This window comes from Triticum urartu, chromosome 6A (assembly GCF_056163025.1).
Source record: "Triticum urartu cultivar PI428250 chromosome 6A, HENAU_Tu73, whole genome shotgun sequence".
Taxonomy (NCBI): domain Eukaryota; kingdom Viridiplantae; phylum Streptophyta; class Magnoliopsida; order Poales; family Poaceae; genus Triticum; species Triticum urartu.
In genome coordinates, this window is record NC_141878.1 from 5,222,088 (window position 1) to 5,245,442 (window position 23,355).

Genomic DNA, 23,355 nt, shown 5'->3' on the forward strand with positions numbered 1-23,355 from the left:
TCGATCGGCTGAAAGCCTTCGACATGCGCACGTGGCGGTGCACCCAGGAGGGCGGCGGACATGGCGGCGACCAGCTCTTTCTCACGGCGTCCTAGTGGGCGGTACGACGGCGTCAGCACACCGGCGTCTTCAACCACGACAATGATGGCGGCAGCAGCACGGCATTGGGCGGCAGAGGGAAGCGGCATGGCCGGTGCTACAGCTGCGGGCAGCGCGCGCATTTCTGGCGGGACTGCATGAAACCGAAGAAGGCGGATGAGGCGGAGAAGGCTCTTCTCACCGACATCGACGTCGAGGGGCCGGCGTTCCTGTTGTCACGACTTAGGGGGTGAATGTTAGTAATAAGTCGTGACTGGCATGGTGGCGACCGGCGTGCGTGTGTGCCAGGTGCGGTCCGTGCAGGTCATGTGTGTGTGTGGGGGGGGGGGGGGGTTCGGGGGCTGTTTCCTCACCCGATCTTCCTCGCAGCGGATTACATTTTCCACCGAACACATATTTGGCGGACTAATCCTCCGCCGATGTTAATTGCTAGGTACAATCATAGCAACATATGAGTTTAATCTTGACTGTTAGATGTGATAAGGTGGAATAATCTAATGATAGTAATCAAGCTGGGTACATTTACGGGCCTTAAGAAAGATAAATTTAGCTTGTTTAATAGTATAATGAGTATATTAAAGATATATAGATATAGATTAGAAACCACCACCATCATTCTACTCCAGATGGGCTCATCGACAAGGGTCTAGGGGCACCATGACCATGTGCCGCTGGAGGACAACGTCGCCAGCCTTGCTGAGGGCGTTTGTTTCCACAAGAATAGTTGCGAAAATATGATGCAAAGTCTTTTTAGTTTATCTTTTTGTGAAAATATGATGCCATCACAAATAGGAAATTAAAATTGTTACACGATTATAGCCTGGAAGTTCGCAGATATATTGTGAAGATAGGTTATCGGAAGTAGAGACATGACCCTTGTGTACGGATCGCTTACATTATGTACTAGTAGCAAGGCATACAAGCAGAAATAGAGCTTACATTGTGTACTAGAAGAAGGTTATACGAGCAGATTATCGGAATCTGGTAGTGCATGATTCCAATGATCCTCCTAGTTCTCATCTACCCATGTAGTGATGAGCACCAGATGTGTAAATCTTCTGGGTTTATGTAGCTGGCAGCAAGATTTTGAAGGACAGAAGCTATATATATTTTTTCTCGAAGTTTTACTACATCCAATAGAAATGTAATCCTACAAGAACAATCTGTTTAAATGGAAGAAAAAAAATTCTATGCAAGAAGCAATTGTACTGTCATGGGAACATTGACACAAATTGTTGAAAATATTTCAGATTGATACCATGAAAATATTGGACACGTACATGTATTAGTTGGCGTGGAAGAAAATTGTGGAGTCCACATAAATAACTAGTTTTTTTAAACTTTGTTTCTACAGTATGAAAGCGAACCATAGTAGTTGTATCAAAGAAAACCTCAGTAAGTAAAATGTTTCTTCTATGGAAGAATGATGTGGAAATATAGGGAGTCATTTTTAGTTTGGTCGTGAATTGACCATGATTTATATGATTGTTTCCCAAGCTATTAAATGTGTACATGCATTGCATGTGATACTCGGTACTATATTAATTCCTCATATATTTTAGGTAGAATATTTTTTATGCGCTAACTATAGAACTAGAGTCGATAAAGATATTTGGTATAATATTTTAATGCATGCTAAACATGTTTAGTGCTCACAATTGGAGCACTCTCGTTCATTGGATTGATCTGGTTTGGTGGTTGAGATTAATTGGATCTGCTCCTCTAAGCATTTTCATATTTCTATGTATAAAGATATAGATAGATACTACATGCAAGCTGTAGTTTCCAAAAATAAATATTTCTATTATTCACAGCTAATAAATGCTTCCAATATAGTATGGATGGGAGAGCCGTTGTGCTAGGAGGGGCAGGCCCACTTGGCAGTGAGGTGTGTGTGGGAAGGAGTGAGACAAAATAAGGCAACCACACAACGGCTCTCTCTCTCATCTCTCCCTGTCTCTCTCTAATTCGATTCCCCACCCACCGAGGCACTCAGGTAGGAGCGGAGTGGCGGGCTGGTCAAAGCCCTAGCATTTTCCGGTCAAACCAAATCGATCCCCATTCACTGCGCCTCCGGTCCCCGGGCGACGGCGGCGGTGGTGGAGGCTGCGTGCGATGAATAATCCCGACCTGTCACGGTGCGCCAGGCACCCGTCGCAGCCGCCCTTCACGGGCTCCTGCTCCGCCTGCCTCCTCGAGTGCCTCTCCGCCGCTGCACTCCCGGCCACGCCCCGGCCCCCCTCCCCGTCTCCCCTCCCCCTCCTCCCCAACCTCCTCGACCGCCCGTCGCGGCCGTGCCAACGGAGGGGGAGGGGAGGGCGAGGTTGCTCCAGCTCTTCCAGCTCCATGACCAGCAGGACCGGCCCCCGCCCCACGGGCCAGGAGAGCAAGATATCGAGCCACAGGCCAATCCGTCACTGCAGTATATTAATATTTGGTAGTATATTAATTGCTCACATATTTTAGGTAGAATATTATTTACGCATTAATTATAAAACTAGAGTGGTTAATGATATTTGGTATAATATTTTAATGATGCTAAACATGTTGAGTGCTCACGACTGGAGATCGAGATTAATTGGATTTAGCCCTTTGGGTAATGTTATACTCCATTTGTATGTATAAAGATATAGATAGATACTACATGCAAGCTGTAGTTTCCAAAAGTAAATATTTCTATTATTCACAGCTAATAAATGCTTCCAATATAGTAAAGTAGGCTTCACAATTTCTAAAGATGGATGATTTAGCGGGCATATTTCACGGAAGTATTTGCTCGTATGAAGAAAGAAAACCCTGCATGTTCTCGGGTGGTCATTTTCTATCCAATGAAAAAGAAAAATGTAAACTTTTATTCCCGAAGATTCCTACTCTCTACTGCTGCCCAAAATGAAATCACAGCATGACAAATATAACGACAACAGAGATACTTATTTTTATTGCAAATATTTTTTTGCACATCATACATTATTTATCCAATCAAAAGTTCAATTTGACGGGATTAGGGTAGGTGAAGGAGGGGTTGCCATCGCCACCATGCCTGCAGGTTTGTTGCACTCAGCAAGGCATGACGGAAGGTCTATGTAACACTGATTTGTCACTTTGCAACAGTAGTCACCAAGGACTGGTTTGTCTATAACGCACAACCCGTGTAAGTTGATCTTATCCTTATCGATGCCATCGATGATTCGACCTGCGGAATAAGAAATAAACACTGGACATTAGTATGAATTTGGATTGATTAATAAACAACCATCACATGGGGGGAAAAACAACCCCCTGCACTAGCAAAATACCTAGCTACTTCAAGAAAAAATAAGAAAATTGTTACACATGTATACATACTGTAAAGAGTAAATATTATCAAAAGTAGAACTAACTATTTCGTATCCCCCGCTTACATTGTGTTGTAGTTGCATGACATATGAGAAGAAGAAGTAGAGCCTGCAGTAGGACTCTCGCATGGATGGGAGTAGGGTACTTGTCCATCTAGATTATGCGACGCTATAGGGACACTCGTTTCAAGAGATCTACAAGATGATCTTCCCACCCTCACATAATCATGTATGTATAGGGAGAGATAGAGGGTTAGAGGTCCCATTCCATTGTAAACCATTAGACGCAATAATTTGTATAACAAGCATCGAATTATACCTTCCTATATATAGGGTTTTTTGTACAAATCTTCGTGCTTATGGTGGATAAAAATAAATGCAAATTACTAACTACTAATTATTATTAGTTGGATTCTCACCATTCTACTTTTAGAAGTGTTTCCAAATTTTACTGTCTTTTTTCAATCAGAAAAATTACGGAAACACTAACGCCCACACGTGTGGGCGTTAGCCAACTCACCCACATGCCTCCATCGCCGTCCAGTAACTTTTGCACGAATCGTGGCACGAATTGGCTGATTTTGTGTGCCACGTAGGACAACTCGCGTGTGTGGTGTGTGAGAGAGTTCGCCCGCACGCCGGTTTCCTCTCCGCGGTCAACGGTTGCCACTCGGGGGCGTGCGGTGAAACTGCTGTGGCGCCCGCACGCCACGCCCGACTGCGGTTGCCGTCAACCACGTCTCGCACTTCGCCCCCCTCCCCCCGCGGTTCCATTTACTCGCTCCACTTCATTACTCACCCAACCCACCATCCATTGCAGTTCATTCGATTGGAAGAGAAGCCGAGAGGAGAAGTCGGTGGGGCTCGCCGGACCAGAGCGTCTTCGCCGGAGTGCCCGTTGATTGAAGGTAATGCTCCTTCCCACGCTCACATTCCTTGCCTGCATTCCCCCCTCCCCTCTGTGGTCAATTTTCCACTCGAGATTCATCGAGATTCCGGCGGATTCGGTGCTCCGGCGTTCCCGTCGGGGGCAGAGTCCCGTGCTTGCCGTTTAGGGTGGCATTTCGCACTTTCGTTGCCGCCGCGGTGGCAGTCATGCCGGTGTGGCTCGGCCTGTCCGCAGCCACATCCGGGGTTTGCCTTGCGATTGAGCCGGCGTTTTTTTCTAGTTGTTAGTTATGTATTGTCGGTGCACAAAAGTAGGGGCTCTCCTTTTGACCCCTTTACTTGTGCACGGGCAGTCAGAGCCACGCGCCACGGCCGCACGTAGCAGGGCAAAGGAGGGAAGCCGGAGAAAAGCCGAAGCCTAAGACAACGCCAAGGCCAAGAACGCAAAGAAGCAGAGGGACGAAGCAGGTTCCCCGGGCAAGACCCTTGCCGGGGGAGCCTCAGCAGCCTCGGCAAGACCCTTGCCAGGGCAGCTCGCCCACACCGGCGGACCGCGCCACCCTTGAGCCCACGGCTTCCAACACCATCAACTACGTTGGGCCAGGGATTGGGAGGCACCTCCGTGGTGGCATGCAAATCTTTGTCAAGACCATAGAGATATGGGATCAGATGAGAACCAGAAGATGACGATCCTCGGTAAGATCCTTGCCGAGGAAAACCACAGGACCCCCAGCAAGATCCTTGCCGGGGACGGCTGCGCGCCACGGCAAGACCCTTGCTGGGCCCCCCGGCAAGACCCTTGCCGAAGGCGTCAGCGGGGCCATAGCCAGGCCCGCGTCAACCAAGACTCCACCACTGTCCCCAAGCAGCTGGTAGCTCAACCAGCTGGGTAGGCACCTGTGTGGCGACGGGCGACCCCTACGCCAACTCAGCAAGCACCTGCGTGGTGGCATGCAGATCTTCATGAAGACCCTACCACCGCACCACCTCAGCTTCCTTCCTGCCTACATGGCGCCGCATGCACCGCTGGCCTGGGCGCGTGTCGAAGGAAGGTGAGGCGGCAACGGACGGGACGGGCCTCGTCCCCACCCCCAATAAAGCTAAGGGACACCTAAGCTATGCATTAAATGCGTCTTGTCCTGTAACACGAGCGATAAGCTCGCAGCAGTGTAGGCCTTTCCACCTCATGTGTGCCACTGTAGCAGCCCCTTTCGACTATAAAAGGAGGCCCTTGGCATACTAGAGAGGGATTCGGCTCTTTTGGACTACGCAGCCACCATAGCTAGTTCGAGAGTTCAAGAACTCTCTGAAATACAGCCACCAAAGCAGGACTAGGGTATTACGCATCCTCGCGGCCCGAACCTGGGTAAACGGTCCTTGTGTTGACTGTTGATCCTGCTCTTCTCACAACCCTGCGCCCCGACAACCGTAGTAGGGATTCTTTTGATCCCATAGGTGTCATTTCCCACCGACATCTTTGGCGCGCCAGGTAGGGGCACACAATTGTGAGAACCTGGTCCAGCAGTTAGCCTACCATGTTCTCCATCAGCATGGCTTCTAAAGAAGAAGACGGTCCAGGAGAAAATGGCGCCGTCTGCGAGCGCGAAGGACGCCAGCACGGAAACAAAAAAAGCTTTGTAATTCAGAGCCTTGAGCTATTTCCTTTTATATATAAGGTTATCGTCCTAGGAGATCCCGCCGATGTATGGAAAACCTGCACGCGAAGGGGCCCTCCCGCAATTGGCAACACCCTTGTTCTGTTTCGAGTCCGCTCAACAGCTCAAGCGGCCGCGTCGAGAGTGGCGGGGTAGCCTTCCGCACTTGGCAACGCTCTCGATTCTAACTCGAGTCAAGCTCGACAATTCGGGCGGCCGCGTTAAGGGCGGTAAGATGGTTTGTCTGGCAGCAAGCACACCCGACATGCCACTAGGGATCCGTCCTCAAGACGCCGCCCTGGGTTTACGCGCCGGCAAGCCTACCCAGTTAACGTAGGGTGGACATACAAAGGAAAATCGAATAGGAAAATAACATGCATAATATCAAAAGTACTGCAGAGTTATATTACATCAAATTGTTGCTGTGGTTCTAACTAAAGATAGAAATTGTCTTGGTCATGAACCTGCAGCGGCGGTAAGAAATGGGGTGCCTAATCCCGGCGCTGGCCCTCCACCCTTTGAATTCCGTCGATGAGGCTGATGATGGGCTTGATACGCTCCCTGAGCGGCGCGAGGTCAGTACCCTCCAGCAAGCTATCCAGCACGACGTCAAAGTCAAGGGTGGGGTTCTAGTACGCCACCTTGGTGAGGACCTTGGTCATGGCACCACGGCAGAGCCTTCGGTTCTCGTCGGCCAGTGAAGCCACCCTGTTGGAGTGGAACTGCTCCAGGGCCCCGAGAACGCCCTCGAAGAACAGGGTCAGCTTGGCGTTGGTGGTCCCGCTGCACTCTGGGGCGTACCTCACGTTTGGCATCCCCATGGCGGCCAGCTGCGTGGTGATCCTGCCGGCGACGTCCCCGAGGCGGCCGACCCAGCGGTCATGACCCTCCACAACATCCTTGTGGTTGGCGGCCTCATTCTTCCGCAGCTGCTTCTCGTTCTCTAGATCTTTGGCCAGGATCCCCTCCCGGGCCTTGCTCTCCGACAGCATCCCCTCGAGACCCTCCAGCTTCAGCTTGAGGTCTTTGATGGAGTTGTTGGCCTCGGAGAGCTCCTCGGCCCTGCTGACGGCCGTGCCCTACGCCTCCATCAGGGCGTTGTTGAGTGTGTCCTTCTCCTGGGACAGCTTCAGGGCCTGGTCCTTCAGCCCATCCCGCTCCACCTCCAGCTCCTTCACCTTGCCGGCGTGAACCAGAGCTTGGGCATCGAGCGCCTCCTTATGGCTTTGCTCCAGCTCTTGGGTCCGCTGCAAGACAAGTTTCTCCACCTCCTCGTCCTTGGCGCGGAGTTTGGCATCGATGTCCGCCTCGCGTTTGGCGAGGTCCTCCTCCTAGGAGTTCAGCGCGGCCTCGTGCTGGGTCCGGGCGGTGGCGGCCAAGTTCTCCGCCATCTCTTGAGCCTTCTCGATGTCAGCCTGCTGCATTGTGAGCTCCACCTCACACTTGGCCAGCTCACCCTGGGCGGTCTTTAGTTCTTCGCAGGCTTGGTGATAACCCACAAGTATAGGGGATCGCAACAGTTTTCGAGGGTAGAGTATTCAACCCAAATTTATTGATTCGACACAAGGGGAGCCAAAGAATATTCTCAAGTATTAGCAGTTGAGTTTCAATTCAACCACACCTGGATAACTTAATATCTGCAGCAAAGTATTTAGTAGCAAAGTAATATGGAAGTAACGGTAACGGTAGCAAAAGTAATATTTTTGGGTTTTGTAGTGATTGTAACAGTAGCAACAAAAAAGTAAATAAGTGAAGAACAATATGTGAAAAGCTCGTAGGCATTGGATCGGTGATGGAGAATTATGCCAGATGTGGTTCATCATGTAACAATCATAACATAGGGTGACACAGAACTAGCTCCAATTCATGAATGTAATGTAGGAATGTATTCCGAATATAGTCATACGTGCTTATGGAAAAGAACTTGCATGCCATCTTTTGTCCTACCCTCCCGTGGCAGCGGGGTCCTAGCGGAAACTAAGGGATATTAAGGCCTCCTTTTAATAGAGTACCGGACCAGAGCATTAACACATAGTGAATACATGAACTCCTCAAACTACGGTCATCACCGGGAGTGGTCCCGATTATTGTCACTTCGGGGTTGCCGGATCATAACACATACTAGGTGACTATAGACTTGCAAGATAGGATCAAGAACTCACATATATTCATGAAAACATAATAGGTTCAGATCTGAAATCATGGCACTCGGGCCCTAGTGACAAGCATTAAGCACAGCAAAGTCATAGCAACATCAATCTCAGAACATAGTGGATACCAGGGATCAAACCCTAACAAATCTAACTCGATTACATGATAAATCTCATCCAACCTATCACCGTCCAGCAAACCTACGATGGAATTACTCACGCACGGCGGTGAGCATCATGAAAGTGGTGATGGAGGATGGTTGATGATGACGATGGCGACGGATTCCCCTCTCCGGAGCCCCGAACAGACTCCAGATCAGCCCTCCCGAGAGGTTTTAGGGCTTGGCGGCGGCTCCATATCGTAAAACGCGATGAAACTTTCTCTCTAATTTTTTCTCCCCGAACACGAATATATGGAGTTGGAGTTGAGGTCGGTAGAGCGTCAGGGGGCCCACGAGGCAGGGGGCGCGCCTAGGGTGGTAGGGCGTGCCCCCCACCCTCGTGCCCAGGGTGTGGACCCCTGACGTTGATTCTTTCACCAATATTTTTTATATTTTCCAAAAATAAGCTCTGTGAAGTTTCAGGTCATTCCAAGAACTTTTGTTTCTGCACATAAATAACACCATGGAAAGTCTGCTGAAAAAAACATCGTCAGTCCGGGTTAGTTCCATCAAATCATGCAAGTTAGAGTCCAAAACAAGGGCAAAAGTGTTTGGAAAAGTAGATACGATGGACACGTATCAACTCCCCAAGCTTAAACCTTGGCTTGTCCTCAAGCAATTCAGTTGATAAACTGAAAGTGATAAAGAAAAACTTTTACAAACTCTGTTTGCTCTTGTTGTTGTAAATATGTAAAGCAAGCATTCAGGTTTTCAGTAAAGATTATGAACTAAACATATTCACAATAACTCTTAGGTCTCATGTTTACTCATGTCAATGGCATAATCAACTAGTGAGCAATAATAATAAATCTCGGATGACAACACTTTCTCAAAACAATCATGATATGATATAACAAGATGGTATCTCGCTAGCCCTTTTTGAGACCGCAAAACATAAATGCAGAGCACCTTTAAAGATCAAGGACTCACTAGACATTGTAATTCATGGTAGAAGAGATCCAGTCATAGTCATACCCAATATAAATTAACAGTAATGGATGCAAATGAGAGCGGTGCTCTCCAGCTGGTGCTTTTTAATAAGAGGGTGATGACTCAACATAAAAGTAAATAGATAGGCCCTTCGTAGAGGGAAGCAGGGATTTATAGAGGTGCCAGAGCTCGATTTTGAAATAGAGATAAATAATATTTTGAGCGGCATACTTTCATTGTCAACATAACAACCAAGAGATGGCAATATCTTCCATGCTACACACATTATAGGCGGTTCCCAAACAGAATGGTAAAGTTTATACTCCCCGCTCCACCAACAAGCATCAATCCATGGCTGGCTCGAAACAACGAGTGCCTCCAACTAGCAACAGCCCCAGGGGAGTTTTGTTTGCAATTATTTTGATTTGATTTGCATAAAGCATGGGATTGGGCATCCCGGTGACCAGCCATTTTCTCGTGAGTGAGGAGTGGAGTCCACTCCTCTTGAGAATAACCCACCTAACATGGAAGATATGGACATCCCTAGTTGATACATGAGCTATTCGAGCATACAAAACAGAATTTCATTTGAAGGTTTAGAGTTTGGCACATACAAATTTACTTGGAACGGCAGGTAGATACCGCATATAGGAAGGTATAGTGGACTCATATGGAATAACTTTGGGGTTTAAGGGATTGGATGCACAAGCAGTATTCCCTCTTAGTACAAGTGAAGGCTAGCAAAATACTAGGAAGCGATCAACTAGAGAGCGACAACAGTGATGAACATGCATTAAAATTAATAAACATTGAGTGCAAGCATGAGTAGGATATAATCCACCATGAACATAAATATCGTGAAGGCTATGTTGATTTTGTTTCAACTACATGCGTGAACATGTGCCAAGTCAAGTCACTTGAATCATTCAAAGGAGGATACCACCCCATCATACCACATCACAACCATTTTAATAGCATGTTGGCATGCAAGGTAAACCATTATAAACTCCTAGCTAATTAAGCATGGCATAAGCAACTATGATCTCTAATTGTCATTGCAAACATGTTTATTCATAATAGGTTGAATCAGGAACGATGAACTAATCATATTTACAAAAACAAGAGAGGTCGAGTTCATACCAGTTTCTCTCATCTCAATCAGTTCATCATATATCATCATAATTGCCTTTCACTTGCACGACCGAACGATGTGAATAATAATAATAGTGCACGTGCATTGGACTAAGCTGGAATCTGCGAGCATTCAATAAACAGGAGAAGACAAGGCAATATGGGCTCTTGGTTAAATCAACAATAATGCATAATAGAGCCACTTCAACAATTTAATTATGGTCTACTCCTATCGACCCCCAAAGAAAAGAAAAGAAATAAAACTACTTACACGGGAAAGCTCCCAACAAGCAAAAGAAGAACAGGAAATCTTTTTGAGTTTTTCTTTTTAATTACTACTACTACAGCAAGAAAGTAAACTAGCTAAAAGCTACTAGTAATTTTTTTTGTTTTTCTTAAGATCTATCAGACACACAAGAAGAAAGCAAGAAAAAGAAAATAAACTAGCGTGGATATTACAATGAAAGAGTATGAGCGCCAACATCTAGCAATGAGTGTTGAACATAAATGTAATGTCGGTGAGAAATATGTACTCCCCCAACCTTAGGCTTTTGGCGTAAGTTGGTCTATTGCCACTGATGGCCTGGCGGATATCCAAAATTATAGTTGGGGTCGTACTGAGATGCAGCAGTCATTGCGTCGTGGGCTGCAGCTTGGAGGCGAGCTATCTCAGCCCTCCTCTTATACTCCTCCACCTCCTCTCTGGTTATGTAATATCTCCCGTTTGCCTGAAAGTCAAAGAAAGTAGAAGCAGGGAGAGCGCCGTGATAGGTGCGTCGTCTGTCAAAGATTAGTCGGTACTGGAGGAACTGATCGTTCCTCTCAACAAAACAGTGGCGCACCATAGCCTCATAATCTAAATGAGCAGGAGGCAACTCAATATCATCCTCACGTATAGTTATACCAAGGAAATTAGCTATACGGGTTGCATAAATTCCCCCAATGAAATCTCCATTAAATCTATTGTGATGCAACCTACGTGCAACAATGGCTCCCAAATTATAATGTTTATCTCCTAAAATAGCACTCCTGAGAATACTGAGGTTAGGGACACACATGTGAAATGCTTCATCCTTACCATTTATGCACCTACCTATGAAGAGAGCAAAATAATGTGAAGCAGGAAAATGAATGCTCCCTATGGTAGCTTGTGCTATGTCACAAGATTCCCCCATAGTTATACTATAGCAAGAAAATCTCTAAATTCAGATTTGCGAGGTTCACTAGTACTACCCCATTGTGGAAGTTTACAAGCAGTGGTAAAACCCTCTAAGTCCATAGTATAAGAATTTTCATAAAGATCGAACAGGACAGTTTGAGAATTACGTGTAGATGAAAATTCAAACCTCCTCACAAAGGAACTACTGAGATAGTGGTACTGACGACACTTTTCTGCCTCGAAGCTCACAAGACCAGCGTTACATAAATATGCGTTAAATTCTTCCTTAATTCTTGCTTGATCCATGAAGTCCTCTGAAGGCCATTCACAAGGCCGCACTGGAGCGTCCCTTGGTGGTTCATCATTAGCATCACGCATTGCAAGCCTGGGTCCTTGCTTCATTGAAGGACCACCTTGGTACATTTTCCTAAACATATTTCTTCCTCTGAAAAATTTCTGAAATTTATAGTAACTTCAAATAAAAGTGAACCAAGCTCAACAAAATTGATAGCAACTACTCCTACAAGCGCCTAGAGCCTATATCATGCATTAGAACTACTTGGAACCATATAAATTTGACATGCAAGCTCAAGAACACGGTCACCTAGGCAACACAAAATTGCAATGAATAAAGCACTAGAGCAAAAACTAATTGGACCAATGGAGGAGTCACATACCAAGGAACAATCCCCCAAAGCAGTTTTGTGAGAGGTGCTTTGAGCAAGGAGATCAAAAATCATAGCAAAATGAGCCAGAACTCGTGCTTGAGCTGGATGGTGATTTTTTTTGGGAGGAAGAAGAAGTGTGTGGGTGCAGGAATAAGTGGAGGGAAGCCACCATGGGCCCACGAGGCAGGGGGCGCGCCCAGGGGAGTGGGCACGCCCTGGACCCTCGTGCCCAGGCGGTTGCTCCCCCTACTGTGTTCTCAGTGCCAAATATTCTCAAATATACCAGAAAAATCATATTTCAAATTCAGGGCATTTGGAGAACTTTTATTTTTGGGGTATTTTTATATTGCATGGATAATTCAGAAAACAGACAGAAAAATACTATTTTTACTTTATTTCAACTGAATAACAGAAAGTAAAAGGGGGGTACAGAAGGTTGTGCTTTCTAACTTCATCCATCTCATGCTCATCAAAAGGAATCCACTAACAAGGTTGATCAGGTCTTGTTAACAAACTCATTCCGAATTGCTTGAAACCAGAGAAATTTCGAATAACACTATGTTACCTCAACGGGGATATGTACATCCCCAATAATAAGAATATCATATCTCTTTTTGGCAGTAGGAAGAGGAAATTCAAAACCTCCAATAATAATCGATGGAATTTTTCCAATAGAGTTGATACTATGGACTTGAGGTTGTTTCCTCGGAAAGTGTACCATATGCTCATTACCATTAACATGAAAAGTGACATTGCCTTTGTTGCAATCAATAAAGCCCCTGTAGTATTCAAAAAGGGTCTTCCAAGAATAATAGACATACTATCGTCCTCGGGAATATCAAGAGTAACAAAGTCCGTTAAAATAGTAATGTCCACAACCACAACAGGCACATCCTCACAAATACCGACAGGTATAGCAGTTGATTTATCAGCCATTTGCAAAGATATTTCAGTAGGTGTCAACTTATTCAAACCAAGTCTACGATATAAAGAGAGAGGCATAACACTAACACTGGCTCCAAGATCACATAAAGTAGTTCTAACATAGTTTATTTTAATGGATTATGGTATAGTAGGTAATCCTAGATCTCCAAGTTTCTTAGGAATTCCACCCTTAAACATGTAATTAGCAAGCATGGTGGAAATTTCAGCTTCCGGTATCTTGCTTTTATTAGTGACAATTTCTTTCATATACTTAGCATAAGGATTCATTTTGAGCATATCAGTTAATCGCATACGCAAAAAGATAGGTCTAATCATTTCAGCAAAGCGCTCAAAATCCTCTTCATCCTTTTTCTTGGATGGTTTTGGAGGAAAAGGCATGGGTTTCTGAACCCATGGTTCTCTTTTTTTACCATGATTCCTAGCAACAAAGTCCCTCTTATCATAACGTTGATTCTTTGATTGTGGGTTATCAATATCAACAGCAGGTTCAATTTCTACTTCATTATCATTGCTAGGTTGAGCATCATCATGAACATTATCATTAACATTATCGCTAGGTTCATGTTCATTACCAGATTGTGTTTTAGCATCAGAAATAGAAATATCATTTGGATTCTCAGGTGTTTCAGCAATAGGTTTACTAGAAGCATGCAAAGTCCTATCATTTTTCTTTACCTTCTTTTTAGAAGAACTAGGTGCATCAATATTATTTCTCTGAGAGTCCTGCTCAATTCTCTTAGGATGGCCTTCAGGATACAAAGGTTCCTGAGTCATCTTACCAGTTCTAGTAGCCACTCTAACAGCATAGTCATTATTCTTACTATTCAATTCATTGAGCAAATCATTCTGAGCATTAAGTACTTGTTCTACTTGAGTGGTAACCATAGAAGCATGTTTACTAATGAATTTAAGTTCACCTTTAACTCTAAACATATAATCACCCAAGTGTTCAATCATATAAGCATTTTGTTTTAATTGTCTACCAAAATAAACATTAAAATTTTCTTGATTAACCATAAATTATCAAACTCATCCAAACATTGGTAGCAAACTTAGTAGGAGGGATTTCAACTTTATCATATCTATAGAGAGAATTTACCTTTACTACCTGTGTCGGGTTATGAAGACCATGTGTTTCTTCAATAGGTGATGAATTAAGACCATGTGTTTCTTCAACAGGCTGTAAATTAAGACCATGTATTTCTTCAATAGGAGGTCAATTCTAAACATCTTTAGCTTTTATACATTTTTCCTTCATAGATTTCTTTGCCTCTTGCATATCTTCAGGACTGAGAAATAGAACACCCCTCTTCTTCGGAGTTGGCCTAGGAATTGGTTCAGGAAGTGTCCAATTATTTTCATTGGTCAACATATTATTCAATAGAATTTTAGCTTCATCTGGTGTTCTTTCCCTGAAAACAGAACCAGCACAACTACCCAGGTGGTCTCTGGAAGCATCGGTTAGTCCATTATAAAAGATATCAAGTATTTCATTTTTCTTAAGAGGATGATCACGCAAAGCATTAAGTAATTGGAGAAGCCTCCCCCAAGCTTGTGGGAGACTCTCTTGTTCAATTTGCACAAAATTATATATTTCCCTTAAAGCAGCTTGTTTCTTATGAGCAGGGAAATATTTAGCAGAGAAGTAATAAATCATATCCTGGGGACTACGCACACAACCAGGATCAAGAGAATTAAACTATATCTTAGCATCACCCTTTAATGAGAACGGAAATATTTTAAGGAGATGGAAGTAGCGAGTTCTCTCATCATTAGTGAACAGGGTGGCTATATCATTTAATTTAGTGAGATGTGCCACAACAGTTTCAGATTCATAGCCATAGAAAGGATCAGATTCCACCAAAGTAATTATATCAGGATCAATAGAGAATTCATAATCCTTATCAGTAAAAAAGATTGGTGAAGTAAAATAAGCAGGATCATATTTCATTCTAGCATTCAGAGTTTTTTGTTTAAGCTTAGCTAATAATTTCTTAAGATCACTTCTATCATTGCAAGCAAGAAAGTCTCTAGCAGTTTCTTCATCCATAACATAGCCCTCAGGCACAACAGGAAATTCATATTTATTGGGAGAGTCTTCATCATCACTCTCATCAATATTATCAGCTTCAATAATTTCATTCTCTCTAGCCCTAGCAAGTCGTTCATCAAGAAATTCACCAAGTGGCATAGTAGTATCAAGCATAGAAGTAGTTTCATCATAAGTATCATGCATAGCAGAAGTGGCATCATCAATACATGCGACATATCAGAATTAATAGCAGAAGCAGGTTTAGGTGTCGCAAGCTTACTCAAAACAGAAGGTGAATCAAGTGCAGAGCTAGATGGCAGTTCCTTACCTCCCCTCATGGTTGAGGGATAAATTTTAGTTTTCTCGTCTTTCAAGTTCCTCATAGTGACTAGCAGATATAAATCCCAAGTGACTCAAAGAATAGAGATATGCTCCCCGGCAACGGCGCCAGAAAATAGTCTTGATAACCCACAAGTATAGGGGATCGCAACAATTTTCGAGGGTAGAGTATTCAACCCAAATTTATTGATTCGACACAAGGGGAGCCAAAGAATATTCTCAAGTATTAGCAGTTGAGTTGTCAATTCAACCACACCTGGATAACTTAATATCTGCAGCAAAGTATTTAGTAGCAAAGTAATATGGAAGTAACGGTAAAGGTAGCAAAAGTAATATTTTTGGCTTTTGTAGTGATTGTAATAGTAGCAACGGAAAAGTAAATAAGCGAAGAACAGTATGTGAAAAGCTCGTAGGCATTAGATCGGTGATGGAGAATTATGCCAGATGTGGCTCATCATGTAACAATCATAACATAGGGTGACACAGAACTAGCTCCAATTCATCAATGTAATGTAGGCATGTATTCCGAATATAGTCATACGTGCTTATGGAAAAGAACTTGCATGCCATCTTTTGTCCTACCCTCCCGTGGCAGCGGGGTCCTAGCGGAAACTAAGGGATATTAAGTCCTCCTTTTAATAGAGTACCAGACCAAAGCATTGACATAGAGTGACTACATGAACTCCTCAAACTACGGTCATCACCGGGAGTGGTCCCGATTATTGTCACTTCGGGGTTGCCGGATCATAACACATACTAGGTGACTATAGACTTGCAAGATAGGATCAAGAACTCACATATACTCATGAAAACATAATAGGTTCAGCTCTGAAATCATGGCACTCAGGCCCTAGTGACAAGTATTAAGCATAGAAAAGTCATAGCAACATCAATCTCAGAACATAGTGGATACTAGGGATCAAACCCTAACAAATCTAACTCGATTACATGATAAATCTCATCCAACCCATCACCGTCCAACAAGCCTATGATGAAATTACTCACGCACGGCGGTGAGCATCATGAAATTGGTGATGGCGAATGGTTGATGATGCCCCAAACGGACTCCAGATCAGCCCTCCCGAGAGGTTTTAGGGCTTGGCGGCGGCTCCGTATCGTAAAACGCGATGAAACTTTCTCTCTGATTTTTTTCTCCCCGAACACGAATATATGGAATTGGAGTTGAGGTCGGTAGAGCGTCAGGGGGCCCATGAGGCAGGGGGCGCGCCCCCCACCCTCGTGCCCAGGGTGTGGGCCCCCTGACGTTGATTCTTTCGCCAATATTTTTTATATTTTCCAAAAATAAGCTCCGTGAAGTTTCAGGTCATTCTGAGAACTTTTGTTTCTGCACATAAATAAAACCATGGAAAATCTGCTGAAAACAGCGTCAGTCTGGGTTAGTTCCATTCAAATAATGCAAGTTAGAGTCCAAAACAAGGGCAAAAGTGTTTGGAAAAGTCGATACGACAGAGACGTATCACTTGGCGGAACCAAGTCTGCGTCTCGGCGACGCGCACATTGAGGTACGCCATCGCCATCCTGGACTTGGCCTTGTCCAGGCGGGCGCGGTGGAGCGCTTGGAGCTTCCAAAAGCTGGCTCCCATGGCCTAGAGGAGCCGCTCCTGCTGGGAGCCGTCGCCACCAGCGCTCGGCTCATCGACGACCTCGAGCCCGATGGCGGCAAGTACTTCATCGTTGAACACCTCTCCCTCAACGGGAGCCCTGGTGGCTCGACGCGCCTGGGAGTTGGACAAAGAGGTCGTCACTCACCTTCAGGTACCTGCCAGAGCCAGAGGCAGCGGAGGAGGATCAACCACCTCTTCCTCGGCAGCGGACTTGCCGGCCTCCCCGGCAGGCCCCTTGCCGGGCTCCCCGGCGGACTCCTTGGCAGCATCCTCAGCAGCGCCCTTGGCGGCCTCCTCGGCGGCGATCTTATCGGCCTCCGCCTCGGCAGCCTTGGCAACATCCCTGATAATGGTGTCGATGTCCTCCGGGTCTGTCGAGGGGGGATCTAGACACCAAGGAAAGGATGAGACGAAGCCAAGAATAAGATTCAAAAAGAAGAGAAAGAGCAGGGACGGAAGGCCAGAGACTTACCAGTGTCGGGCTGGGAAGCAGAAGTCCCCTCCACACCAACATTTGGCGCCGAGGCGAAGCCATCGGCGCCCGAGTTCTCCTCCTCCTCCTCCATGTGCGTGGGCTCGGTGGTTGGCGCCCTTACCGGGGACGCCCCTCGGGGCAGCGTGGTTGATGGGGGCGGCGTGTTGGGAGTAGCCCTCTATGGCTCCTCCTGCCGTTGCTCTCCTCCTGCGTACACGGCTAGGTCAGCGCCCAAGCATCATGCCCCTGACACACGTCGACAAGAAGTGAGCGATGAACTTACGCTGGGGGCTGCGCCGGGGGCTGCTCTCCGGACTGCTCAACACCACCAGTGGCGCCCTCGAAGTACCAGCCGGGGGCTGGCCGCCCCCGAGGCCTTGGCCCTCTTCACTCTCTGGGCCAGCATCTCCGCGTCCCTGCAAAGGTGAAAATAAGTCAGGACAGGCGGCACAGATTGAGGAGACAGAGATGGCGAAAAGGAGCAACATGCTTACTCGACATCCACCTCCTCCTCTGTTGCCTTCCTCTTCCTCCTTGGGCTGAGGGACCCGTAGTCGAAGTCAACCTCCGTGCCAACATTTGCCAGAGGTGGGGAATAAGGCGGAGTCAGGCTACGCTTGGGCGAAGAGGAGGCAGTTGCTTTCTTCTTCGCCACCACGGCCTTCACCAACTTCCTTGCCACCATGGCCCTTGTCTAGCACGTGGACCCCTCCTGGGTCTGCTGCGGTGGAGCAGCCTTGCCGGGCCGAACCGACTCGCCAGAGATGGCCCGCCGCAGGACTCGCCCGCTCCCCGTGGCCGGAGGGTCGACAGCCTCGGATTCCTCCTTCGACGTCTCGTCAGTCGCATCCTCAACGAGAGGGGCCCTGGTGCCGGTGCTGCTGGCCCTCCCAGTGGCCTTCGCCCACCGGGCGAGCTCCTCCTCCTCTGCGTCCGTCGCAGCCTTGTCCTCCACGCCACCGGCGCTGCCGGCCTCCTCGGCAAGCTTCACCTCCATCGCCCTGGCGGAGATGTAGTCCAACTCCGCCTGGGTGGTGTCCTGGATGAGCCACGGCTCGTCGGTGACGTACCCCTCGTGCAAGGTGTCGAAGAACTACTACACCTGGATGTCTTCCGGCTCGACCCAGCTCGGGTCAAGGCCATGCGCGTTGCAGTCCGGCATCATGGCGATGATGTCGGTCCGGCGCGAGTTGTTGCTCAGCGGGACCACTCCTGCCGGCAACTTGAACAAAGGCCCCTTGGAGACCTTGCCGGCCTTCGCGGCGGCCCTCGCGGCCTTGCCGGTCCGCTCGACCTCGCCGTCGCGGCCCACATCAAGCTGGAAGAGCCGCTGGCAGAAGTGGGCATGCCCCATCACTGTGAAATTGTGGTCGAGGCCGAGGCGAAGCCTCATGATGTCGGCAGCGTTCGTGAAGAGCCAGGCCGGCCTCCCTTGTTGTGCAGCGGAGCGATTCAGCGGTCCGCCCGGATCATCTCGAGGGTGAGCCCGGCCTCAGTGAGCCGAAGGATCCTGGTGGTGGCGATCATGAGCTTCTCGTCGTCAACGTCGACGTCGCTCCAATCACTTCTGCGGACCTGCGGCACCCGGCGAACCTCACAGAACGCCGGCGGGTCCTTTTCTTCAATCCGGCACCACCGGCTCTGCCATTCTTCCCACCTCTCCTTCATGGCGCCCTCCGGGTACGCCCCCTTGGACCTTGGGATCCAGGTGACGCAATCGAAAATGGCGCCCCCCGGTTGGATCCGAGGGGAGAAGTAGTGGCGGAAGAGCGTCATGTTGGGATGCACCCCGACGAAGCCCTCGCAGAGGTGCGCGAAAAGGGCAATGCACGCCAGGGCATTTGGAGTAAAATCCAAAAGGTGGAAGCCGTAGGTGTGCATGACATCACTGAAGAAACCAGAGAAGGGGGGACAGAGCCCGCGGGAGAAGTAGTCGACAAAGAAAGGGTACCGATTTGGGGCAGCCCCGGTGCAATTGGCGGGGATGACGCGCGTGGCTGGATGCCCCGTTTTCTCTCCCCCCGTATTCACCCCCCACAGGGGTTTGAAGGCCTCCCGGAGCTCGAATACATCGACCGTCGAGGGGAAGTAGGCGAGCTGCGTCCCCTGCGTCGCCAGCGCGCTCTCCGGTGGCTCCTTTGCTTCGGCATCCTTGGCCACTCCCTTGCCCTTGGTGGATTTGGGCGCCATGGCGGCTGTGGGGAGCGAGAGGCGGAAGACGGTGGAGACGCAGAAACGGCGAGCAAAAGCGAATGCTTAGGGAGGAAGGAGAAGGGGGCGGCGGCTCTGAGATTGGAAAAGACATAGGGGGTAAAGTGAGCAGCGCTCCCGCGGTTATTCCCTTTTACGGGGAAGGCGCGGGCCGCCTCCTTTCCCATTAACTGTGATGTGACGCATGCGTGCGGGATTTGTTGGGGAACGTAGCAATAATTCAAAATTTTCCTACGTGTCACCAAGATCAATCTATGGAGTCATCTAGCAACGAGGGAGGAGTGGATCTACATACCCTTGTAGATCGCGCGCGGAAGCGTTCAAGAGAACGGGGTTGATGGAGTCGTACTCGTCGTGATCCAAATCACCGATGATCCTAGCGCCGAACGGACGGCACCTCCGCGTTCAACACACGTACGAAGCAGCGACGTGTCCTCCTTCTTGATCCAGCAAGGGGAAAGGAGAGGTTGATGGAGATCCAGCAGCACGACAACGTTGTGGTGGAAGTAGCGGGATTCCAACAGGGCTTCGCCAAGCGCTGCGGGAGGAGGGAGATGTGTCATGGGAGGGAGAGGGAGGCGCCAGGGCTTGGGTTTGGTTGCCCTCCCTTCCCCCACTATATATAGGGCCAAGAGAGAGGGGGGGGGGCGCAGCCTTGGCCCTTCCTCCAAGGAAGGGTGCGGCCACGGAGGAGTCCCTCCTCCCCAAGGCACCTCGGAGGTGCCTTCCCCCTTTAGGACTCTTCCTTTTCCTCTTCTCTTGGTGCATGGGCCTCTTGGGGCTGGTGCCCTTGGCCCATATAGGCCAAGGCGCACCCCCTACAGCCCATGTGCCCCCCCGGGGCAGGTGGCCCCACCCGGTGGACCCCCGGGACCCTTCCGGTGGTCCCGGTACAATACCGGTGACCCCGAAACTTGTCCCGATGGCCGAAATAGCACTTCCTATATATAATTCTATACCTCCGGACCATTCCAGAACTCCTCGTGACGTCCGGGATCTCATCCGGGACTCCGAACAACTTTCGGGTTACCGCATACTAATATCTCTATAACCCTAGCGTCACCGAACCTTAAGTGTGTAGACCCTACGGGTTCGGGAACCATGTAGACATGACCGAGACGTTCTCCGGTCAATAACCAACAGCGGGATATGGATACCCATGTTGGCCCCCACATGTTCCATGATGATGTCATCGGATGAACCACGATGTCAAGGACTTAATCAATCCTGTATACAATTCCATTTGTCTAGCGGTACGATACTTGCCCGAGATTCGATCGTCGTTATCCCGATACCTTGTTCAATCTCGTTACCGGCAAGTCTCTTTACTCGTTCCGTAACACATCATCCCATGATCAACTCCTTGATCACATTGTGCACATTATGATGATGTCCTACCGAGTGGGCCCAGAGATACCTCTCCGTTTACACGGAGTGACAAATCCCAGTCTCGATTCGTGCCAACCCAACAGACACTTTCGGAGATACCTGTAGTGTACCTTTATAGCCACCCAGTTACGTTGTGACGTTTGGCACACCCAAAGCACTCCTACGGTATCCGGGAGTTGCACAATCTCATGGTCTAAGGAAATGATACTTGACATTAGAAAAGCTTCAGCATACGAACTACATGATCTTGTGCTAGGCTTAGGATTGGGTCTTGTCCATCACATCATTCTCCTAATGATGTGATCCCATTATCAACGACATCCAATGTCCATGATCAGGAAACCGTGACCATCTATTGATCAACGAGCTAGTCAACTAGAGGCTTACTAGGGACATGGTGTTGTCTATGTATCCACACATGTATTTGAGTTTCCTATCAATACAATTCTAGCATGGATAATAAACGATTATCATGAACAAGGAAATATAATAATAATCAATTTATTATTGCCTCTAGGGCATATTTCCAACAGTCTCCCACTTGCACTAGAGTCAATAATCTAGTTCACATCGATATGTGATTAACACTCAAGGTCACATCCCCATGTGACTAACACCCAAAGAGTTTACTAGAGTCAATAATCTAGTTCACATTACCATGTGATTAACACTCGATGAGTTCTGGGTTTGATCATGTTATGCTTGTGAGAGATGTTATAGTCAACGGGTCTGAATCTTTCAGATCCGTATGTACTTCGCAAATCTCTATGTCATCTTGTAGATGCAGCTACTACGCTATATTTGGAGCCATTTCAAATAACTGTTCTACTTGGAGCTATTCTAAATTGTTGCTCCATTATACGTATCCGGTATCTCTACTCAGAGCTATCCGGATAGGTGTTAAGCTTGCATCGACGTAACTCTTTATGTCGAACTCTTTATCACCTCCATAATCGAGAAAATTCCTTAGTCCACTAGTTACTAAGGATAACTTTGACCGCTGTCCTGTGATCCATTCTTAGATCACTCTTGTACCCCTTGACTGACTCATGGCAAGGCACATTTCAGGTGCGGTACACAGCATAGCATACTGTAGAGCCTATGTCTTAAGCATAGGGGACGACCTTCGTCCTTTCTCTCTATTCTGCCGTGGTCGAGCTTTAAGTCTTAACTTCATACCTTACAACTCAGGCAAGAACTCCTTCTTTGACTGATCCATCTTGAACACCTTCAAGATCATGTCAAGGTATGTGCTCATTTGAAAGTACCATTAAGCGTTTTGATCTATCCTTATAGATCTTGATGCTCAATGTTCAAGTAGCTTAATCCAGGCTTTCCATTGAAAAACACTTTCCAAATAACCCTATATGCTTTCCAGAAATTCTACATCATTTCTGATCCATAATATGTCAACAACATATACTCATCAGAAATTCTATAGTGCTCCCACTCACTTCTTTGGAAATACAAGTTTCTCATAAACTTTGTATAAACCCAAAATCTTTGATCATCTCATCAAAGCATACATTCCAACTCCGAGATGCTTACTCCAGTTCTTAGAAGGATTGCTGGAGCTTTGCATACTTGTTAGCATCTTTCAGGATTGACAAAACCTTCCGGTTGTATCACATACAACCTTTCCTCAAAAAATTGTCGAGGAAACAATGTTTTGACATCCTATCTGCAAGATTTCATAAATAATGCAGTAATCGCTAATATAATTCCAACAGACTCTTAGCATCGCTACGAGTGAGAAAGTCTCATCGCAGTCAACTCCTTGAACTTGTCGGAAAACATCTTAACGACAAGTCGAGCTTTCTTAATGGTGATACTTACCATCATTGTCCGTCTTCCTTTTAAAATCTTTGTCAAGACCATAGAGATATGGGATCAGATGAGAACCAGAAGACGACAATCCTCGGCAAGATCCTTGCCAAGGAAAATCATAAGACCCCCGGCAAAATCCTTGCCGGGGACGTCTGCGCGCCACGGCAAGACCCTTGCCGGGGCCCCCGGCAAGACCCTTGCCGAAGGCATCAGCGGGCCACAGCCAGGCCCGCGTTGACCAAGACTCCACCGCCATCCCCAAGCAGCTGCTAGCTCAACCAGTTGGGAAGGCACCTGTGTGGCGACGGGCGGCCCCTACGCCAACTCAGCAAGCAC

The 23,355-nt window shown here is 47.3% G+C and overlaps 1 long non-coding RNA gene across 1 annotated transcript; it reads right to left on the reverse strand.

The window, feature by feature from the left end:
• Positions 1-3,011: 3,011 nt before the first annotated feature.
• LOC147963004 (uncharacterized) lies at positions 3,012-3,699 on the reverse strand. Its single transcript, XR_015609533.1, has 2 exons — positions 3,501-3,699; positions 3,012-3,292 (listed from the first exon to the last, which is right to left on the reverse strand). It is a non-coding gene; the product is annotated as an uncharacterized LOC147963004 (long non-coding RNA).
• Between the last annotated feature and the right edge of the window lie 19,656 nt (positions 3,700-23,355).